At 35.5% G+C, this 8,907-nt stretch overlaps 1 pseudogene; it reads right to left on the bottom strand.

Annotated features, from left to right (window-relative positions):
• Nucleotides 1–226: 226 nt before the first annotated feature.
• Nucleotides 227–323, bottom strand: LOC122099660 (annotated as a pseudogene).
• Between the last annotated feature and the right edge of the window lie 8,584 nt (nucleotides 324–8,907).

Genomic DNA, 8,907 nt, shown 5'->3' with positions numbered 1-8,907 from the left:
TATATACGTCCTTATACTATTTTATTTCTTTGGGAGAAAATGACAAAGTTGTCTAATTTCAAAAGATTTGTAAAGATTATGCTATGTAAAGGCCTTTCTAAGGTGAAGATTTTAAACATTGATGTCAAACTAACATTTAATTATACTAATTACATTTATTGTTACATTTGTAATTTTGTAATCAACTTTTTAATAACTGTTTTTCATTTCTTGCATCTGAAGAATGAAAAATATGGAATACTTCGCAAATTTTCATATCATTCTTGAGCAAGAGCCATGTTAATCTCTGTATTGTAATTTGGGTATACGTGTTGCTACAGCATGTAATATCCTTTAAATTTAAGTAGTTAATTATGCAATCTTTATACAGGCTTATATTATCGGGTACCTATTGGTAACAAAGAAACCTTATTGTTCCTAACAATGCTATTGATCTTATTTCCCTATAATTCTGTGAATACTGGAAAAAATTATATTGTTCAGTCAATTGCTCACACTTGCAATATTTTTGTCAATCATTATTTTAAGTCTTTTTAATTTGGGATTTGATTGTACTTTCAAGAATTTATAGGTAGGTCTAAAGGTGATGGCTGTTTCAAGTACTTATTTATCCAACTGAGTTAGCTTTGTGGAGCTAATGGATTCCAAGTAAGCCTTGCTTAAGAGCTACTTCTAAACTTCTGCAGCTGAAATTTTCCCAAATGAGGTCTTACAGCACAAATGTCTATCTGACCCTTTACCCTTTTTCCATGTAGGAACAGACCAAACAGAATATCTCACCCTGACAGCATAGACTGTCTTACTTGAATAAAACAAGTCTTAATTGCAAGGGATCATAGAGACATGAACATTTCAGACAGAACTGTTCAGACTAGAAGGTATTTTACCAAAATATAATTGTTTATTATACCTACCATTTCAAAAGTAGCTAAAGTCAAGGAAGAGAATAAATTGTTCATATGCATGATTACCTAATGTCATGGTCTGTCTACCTTCCAACCAAGCAGGAACTTTCACTACTGCCTTTCTATCATCAAATATTTTCAGAGTTGCAGGACAAGTCCCTATGTTTCTCCTCCTTATTAGGCCTCAAATTGGTAATGTTTTAATCACCATGTTTCCTGTTGCTTACAGGCTTTAAATTTACAAATGGTAAAGCGTTAGGTCTAACTGTAACAAACACTGAGTTAGAGATAATAGAATTCTACTTTAAAACATAGTTGCCTTTGATACCTTAACCACAACAGAACAATGCAAAACATGTTCCTTTTTTATTATATTATACCTAGTTATCTATTTTATATTTATATGTGCTGATTTTATACTTCACACAGTGAAACTTATTAGCGTTTGTTGATAATTTGACAAATAAATTGATATTTATTTATTCCAATAAATAGAATTGGAATATGAATAATTAGGTTTAGAAAATATATTAGAATATAAAAATTATCAATGTAATGTCTTCAGTATAAACTTGTGATACTTTCTAAGTATTCTTGGTCTTCTGAATTCACATGGTATAAAACAATGTTTCCTCTAATCTATAAGGGATTTTACTCTGCTGCTCATGCAACATGCCAACAGAAAGTAATTGAAGACCCATCTCAATTTCTCATTTCTTTTTTTTCAGGGCCCCAATTTCTTGATATGCAGGAATTAGCAGTAAGCAATTGTGAAATGCAAGGCAACTTAAAATGAAGGATGAGATACAAATCTGAAAGAATGTACTGTAATTCAAACTTTCAATTTACATATGACCAGCCCATATGAGTGAACAAGATCATAAAGTGTTATAAGATTATTTTTAATACCTCTCCTCTAATGATTAATGAAAGATTTCAGTCCAGCATAAATTGGTTAAAAAATAGTTTCTGGAAGGGTAGATCTATAATTGTTCTACCAAGTTTCAGAAAGCTTGATTAGAGGTCAAATGTATTTCAGAAAAACATTAATTGAAAAGCTCCTTAGTGCTTCAAAACACTGGCACTTCAGTACAACTTGGTTCTATGGTATAAAAATGTCACTCTCAAACCAATGTTAACCTACATTTAATTTGAAAATGTATTTCTTTTCAAATAAACTTTTAAAAATCACATTCGCCAAAATAACATTTTACAAGCAGATGATAATTAGTGACATTACAAATTTTTCAAGTGTAGAGAGCAAGTTAAATAGAATTGATTTATTTACACAGCACTAATGTCAAACAGGTTCAACCATTCATTAAAGTGTAGAAATAGTACCACACAGCATTTGTGTTGTTCAGTATGTGCCTTCCAGAATTGTGTTAAATAGATCATCCTCCCATATTTCAAACCCAAACGTTAACTAATAAAGTAAATTTCATTACTTAGTAAGGTACATTTTAAAAAGTCACAAATAATTGCCTTATCATATTTTGTTTTATGTTTTCCCTATCTGCCTAACATAGTAAGAAATATGACTTTAAGTCTTGAATATGGGTACTCTTCAGAGATGTGACAAACAAAATCTGTTTTCTATTTCTATCACATTTCTCTATAGTAGTAAATTTTAGTTTTCTTTTTCTTTTTCCAAAACTCATAGGTAGAATAAAGTATTATCCAATGTAAAGTTAAATAATCACACACTATAGTACAAAGCCATTTATAAAAATTTGTAGTTAGGAATACATTCTAAGCCATTTTTAAACTTTCTTGTTGACTAAAGGTGAATCTTCTAAATGGATGAGAATAAAATCATATCTAGGTGTTTCATGTCTCCAGTCTTGCAAATTGTTATTGCAGATGAATGAATTGTGGAAATAAAAACTGACATCAGTTCATGTACATGTAGCATTGAAATACCACGGAATGTATATAAACCTTTTAAAGTATCAACAGACAGTTTAACAGAATGACTATCAGAAATTTGAAACCAGAGAGGAATAACAGTAAAGACATAGAATTAATGAAAAATGGAACAAGGGAGATGTACAAGTGCTTATGTTAAAAACAAACATTGCAGCTTTGGTGAGGCGCAGAGGAAGACTGGGGGGGGGGGGTGGCGGGAGGATAGGAAGGGATAGGAAGGGGAAACAAAGGAGGAGGCTACAATGCTTGATAAGGAATGTACTCATTATCTTGCCCATCTAATTGTAACCCTTCTGTACAGTATTTTCACAATAAAAAAAGAAAAATGGTACAAGGGGCAAATACAGCTAGAATACTCAATGTACACATGTGATAAAGGAAGTGTTAAATCAACTAAATCTTGGAGAAGGGGTTGGTTGAGAATGATAGAAGGAGTGACTCTCATCCAGGAACATTGGACAATTAGATGGATATATTTAATTGTAACACACTTGCACAACCTTTTGAAATACAGTGAAAAAAACAAAAAAAGCACAAAACAGAAACACACGAAAATCAAAACCAAACATCAATCTCTAGAGAGTATGAATATGACCCTTCAAAATTTAAAACAGTTAATGAAGGGCAGCCCTGGGAAAAGCAAACAAAGCTTTTAAAAGAGGGCAGTTTGGAGAATTTTCAACAGATTTAAGTAGATTGTCTAATATTATAAATCACCTACATCTGCTGAAAACATTATCTTTTTTCTTCAAGTTGTATTTGTCTGAACTGGATACTCCAGTCCTGAGCCACACTTGACAGTTTATGAAGATAGTATGGAAGAAACATGATCAAGAACCCATTACCATAGATTGTAACTGGAAGTAAGTGAAAGTAATTGTTAATGGATGTGGAAACTGATCCTAGGAGAGGAATTGAACATAAAGGAATGTCAAAGTTCAATTTAACTTTTCCTTTCCTTTTTACTGCACAAGAAAAGAATACAAGGCTTGAAGGATATTGACTGTTTTGAGTGTGTTCTTTACTCATATAAAACTTGTGTGCAAACATCTATTTGAGAGTATTACAAAAGGAAACAATGTGCCATTTGAAGGCCAGCATAGAAAAAATGGAAATAACGTTGTTTTAATAGTGTTCTACTGCAAAGAAACAAAGATATGGAGGTTTTAAAGTGTCTTATGGACAGATGTTTCACTCCTGAGCTGATTCTCTTGTTGTAGGATTCAGTTATCTATTCCTTTAGTCTGGTCCTGAGTTCCCTGGAGCAAAAAGGATTCCAAAAAAGCAGGATCCAGTGAGTATCATCAGCAAAAACAGACTCTTCTTAGACCAGTACAACTTTAAGTAGGGTCCCAAAGAAATACCTGGGGTTTGTTTTATTTGCTTGTTTGTTTAGTTTGTGCTGGTTCTGGGGCTTGAACTCAGAGGCTGGACCCTGTCGCTGATTAGTTGTCTTTCCTGCCCACCTGCTTCCAAGGTTAGTACTCTACTGTTTGAACCAAAACTTCACTTCTGGATTTTTTTGGTGTTTCATTATAGATAAGAGTTTGAAAGACTCTTCTGTCTGGGTTGGCTTTGAACTAAGATAGCAAGATATCCAAGTGACCTCAACTGTATGGACTTCTCTCTTGAACCAAGAAATAAAAGATGAAATTTATTATAAAGCTAATATTTGTCAATTTTTAAAGAAGAGAATATGTCCAACAAAGAATCTATAAATTAAAAAACTCAGCAAAAATAGGTGCACTGAATCATTTTGGAATTTTTTCTCTGCTTGGGAAGATTAGTATTGATGCCATCATTACTTTTGGGGAAACTTACAGTCATATTTGCACTTTTTTGTTGGTTGTGGGCCTTGAACTCTGACCCTGGGTGCTGTCCCTCAGCTCTTCAGGTCAAATTGAGAACTCTGCCACTTTAGCTACAGCACTATTTCCTGGTTTCTGGTGGTTAATTGAATATCAGTGTCTCATGGACTTTCCTGAACAGACTGGATTTGAACCAAAATCCTCTGGTCTCAACCTGCTGAGTAGCTAGAATTACAGGCATGAGCCACCAACACCCAGCTCATATTTGCATTTATGTTCACTTAATGACACTACCTAGACAAAGAATGGAAATCGGACTCAAATTATATGGCATTGCAACTTTTCAGAATAATTGAGGTAGCAATAAATATATTCTTTTTCCATTTTGTTATATTAATGACTTATGAGCTATGGGACCCTTGCATTAGCATCCTCTTCCATCTGTGTAGGAGTATTTAGTATCAGGAAATGTTCATAGGGAAAGAAAGACAGATTATTAGAAAGCAAAGGAGATCAGGTATGAAAGAACAGCATAGAAAGAGATACATTTATCAAACAAAGGTTAAGAACTAGCTTAAGAGATTTAGAATGCTAAAGGCAATGAGGAATAAGACTAGTTGATAACTAGTTCTTCAATAACCAAAAATGGCTCTCTAGAACGCTTTCTGCTATATCTTAGATACTATCACTTATACTTTTCTTCTGTAGTTATTCCTTCCGTTCTGTCACAACCGTTAACTAGCCTCTGCCTTTTGGTGCCAAGACTGGCCAAAAAGGTTTCCAAATCTCACTTAGACTACCCTTCTCATTGTGATTAGCAGTGACCACTCAAAAGCCTGGAATCTTTGAATTTCCAGAATTAATCTTCATCTGACATCTAAGCACATTCTTGGCATTAATTACCATGACCTAATGAACAAAGCATTTTTTTCAACACACTATCCTAATGTAGGTAAAGTACATGAATTAAGGATTATTGTTAGGTATTATTATGGAAGGAGCAATTATATATTCCAAGTATGGGTTCTTTATTTTGCATTTACAAACTAAATGTTTGTTGTTGCTGTTGATGTTGTTATTGTTGTTGTTGTTGTTTTGCCAGTCCTGGGGCTTAAACTCAGGGCTAGAGAATAATTCCTCAGCTTTTTTTTTTTTTCTCAAGGCTAACACTGTACCACTTGAGGCACAGCACCATTTTCATGGTTTCTTTTTCTGTTTATGTGGTACTGAGGCATTGATCTCAGGGTTTCATGCATGCTAGGCAATCACCGTATCATGAAGCCACTTTCCCAGAGCCCTAAAGGACTTTCTTAAGATGGCATTACATTTTCATTCGGTAACTATGTATCATAACTTTGGCCAGAAAATTTTGCTAGAAAAGTACATGTAATGCAATACTAAGTCCAGTAAGGCTAGATGGACAATGAATAACTGTCACAGTCTAGCCAAGGCACAGAGGGGCTTACCTCATGGAGCTGGTACAACAGACTAAGTGAAACAGCACCTGACCCTCAGCCCACATCTAGAATGAGAGGGCCACCTTGGTTCTAGCCACATGAGGACTCTGGGCCACCTCCTCCAGCACCCATTCAAATCAGTTCCTGTGAGAGAGAGAGAGAGAGAGAGAGAAAGAAAGAAGGTCAGAATTAAACTTAAGCAGGTGCCAGTGGCTCAGGCCTATACTCCTAACTACACAGGAAGCTGAGGCATGAGGATCATGGCTCATAGCCAGCCCGAGTTCCATGCAGCACCTGCAATTTGCTAACTGATCACTCACCTGATCACAGTCAGGCTGTACAAGGAGAAAGGTGATCTCTCTGTCTTTCTCTCTGTCTCTGTCTCTCTGTCTCTCTGTGTCTCTCTCTCTGTGTCTCTCTCTGTCTCGTTCTGCCTCTCTCTGTCTCCCTCTCCCTCTCCTCTCTCTCTCTCTCTCTCTCTCTCTCTCTCTCTCTCTCTCTCTCACACGCACACACACACACACACACACACACACAGACTCAGAGCAGTGTCTCTCCGGAGTTTGTTGGAGACCAGATGGACAGGGAGCATCAGCCAGAGCTGGCAGAGCTGGGAAATATGATCACCCTATGAGAACTGTTGACAGTTGAGGAGGGCGGGACAGGCCGGGTATATGTGCGTGTGTGGGGGGAGTGTTCCTCCCAGATATTCACCATGAATTCTGACCACCAGCACCCTCACCTCCCTACTGGGCTTTTCTGGGACCCTCTTCAAGTGAAAGGGTGACCCAGCACAGAAGACGAAGGCTCACACAGCATGGGGGGTCTATCTTCTGCATCCAACACCCTCCACAGCCTCATCCTGTCCACATTGGCAAGCAATATTGCAATAGCAAACGCACACATATACACATACACACATGTGGGCACATGTACACACACATATACATGCATGCTAAATTCAGGGTTTAGTAAAAAAAGGTTCAACTTAAATATTAGTGATTAGGACCAATGATAATTTACCTCAATACAAAATAGTACACAATCCCGTCACCACGGGTGTTACATTTTACTTGCCTCGCCACATGTGACCACTTAATTTATTTTAATTAATTCATTAATTCATTTGTTTGGTGCTAATACTAAGGCTTGAACTCAGGGCCTGGCTCTGTCCCACAATTTGTTGGTTTTTTTGTTTTAGTTTCTTCAAGGCTAGCATTTTACTGCTTGTACCACAGCTCCATTTCTAGCTTTTGCTGGTTGCTTTCAAATCAGAATCTAAGGACTTTTTCTTTGCTTGGTTTGGTTTTAAACCACAATCCTCAGATTTCATCTTTCTGATTAGCTAGGATTAAAGACATGAGCCACCAGTGTGGTTTCTACATTTTCCTCTATAATTATCTAATGCACATACTTAGATAGTAATTTAAAACTGAGAATATAGAAGCAAGATGTACAGTGATGACATTGTCCTGTCAGAAATTTAAGCTAGGAAATTTCTTCTTAAGACCATAAACAAAAAATATCATGATATAATATGAGAACTCACTATTGAACATATGAGCTTTAAGTGCTTTCTACTCAATCCATTATTTATCGTTATTCATCATTAGAAAAAATGTATAATGCTGTAGTAAAATAGGAGTCCTTTGTAGGAATACTTAAATTTCTTCTTTTTTTTTTTAAAAGACACTTGTTTTCATCTAAAAAAATAGGCCTGTCTACTGTCTTCGGGTGATTTTGATGATTGAAGGTGCTTAATGAGAAGTCAAAGTGCATTAGTAGTATTTGCTATCAATTAAATCTCACCTTTTCTTCTTGGAGAATATAATGATTAAAGCAATAGTTCAGAATCAACAACAATAATAGTTCAGAATCACACTTCCAGCGTAAATGGATCACCAGTAAGTAATGTTCAATACCATTTTCCACAAAGTTTTGTCACAGATACAATTGGCCTGCCTTCTCTAGTTGTTTTCCTAACCTGGACCTATTCCTTCATTGTATAGGAAAAGTGTAATTCAAATGATTTCAGTCAGATCTGTTACTAGAATTATCAAGGATTTGGATTTTTGTCTGTAATTTGGTCAAAGCTATGCCTCTTCATGTAGGCTACTAAAAATATATTTACTATTTTCAAGTAAATACATAAATTCCATTTCCATCTTTTTTTAAAAATAAAATTATTTGCTTTATAAATTGATAAGAGGGATGGATTTTGTGGCCAGGTAGGTCATTGCACATCTGTCTTTCTCTTCCTCTCTCCCCTTCATGCTTCTCATAGATAATATGACTGTTCCATAATTATCCTAATTTATTTTGCTTTTATATTTTTGGTTGCATCATTTCAATTTCTGCTCTGCCATTTCCCAAATCATTTACATAGAAGGCATTATTTCCTATTTTCTCATTCCTAGAATAACCTGCACATGAAGACACCACTGGCCCTCATTTTGAGTCTGTACCTTTGAATACTGAGGAAAATCTTTCCTCTGCTCTCCATCAATTCCCTACTCTCCAGCTAGAATAATTTAGAATAGTAAAAATGGAAACAGAGAAAATAAATCATGGTGAAAAAAACAGATGCAGAAAATTCTCTGGATTTTTCTGACCAGTTCAACCAACGTGAACTATTGGGGAAATACATGGACACCTCATTCCCACTGGTACTCAAAGTCTCTGATTAGGCAATTCTGATGAAGACAAGGAACAAGATGAAAAAGTGAGGAACTTTATCATTTGCAAGAAAAAATGGAGAAGTATCCAAGCAAATTTCTTCTTTGGGCTGCCGAAAATAATCGGCTTACT

This window comes from Dipodomys spectabilis, unplaced genomic scaffold, assembly GCF_019054845.1.
Source record: "Dipodomys spectabilis isolate Male_0828 unplaced genomic scaffold, ASM1905484v1 ptg000527l, whole genome shotgun sequence".
Classification (NCBI taxonomy): domain Eukaryota; kingdom Metazoa; phylum Chordata; class Mammalia; order Rodentia; family Heteromyidae; genus Dipodomys; species Dipodomys spectabilis.
The sequence above is the reverse complement of the archived record's forward strand: the minus strand, read 5'-3'. Positions and strand labels throughout refer to the sequence as shown.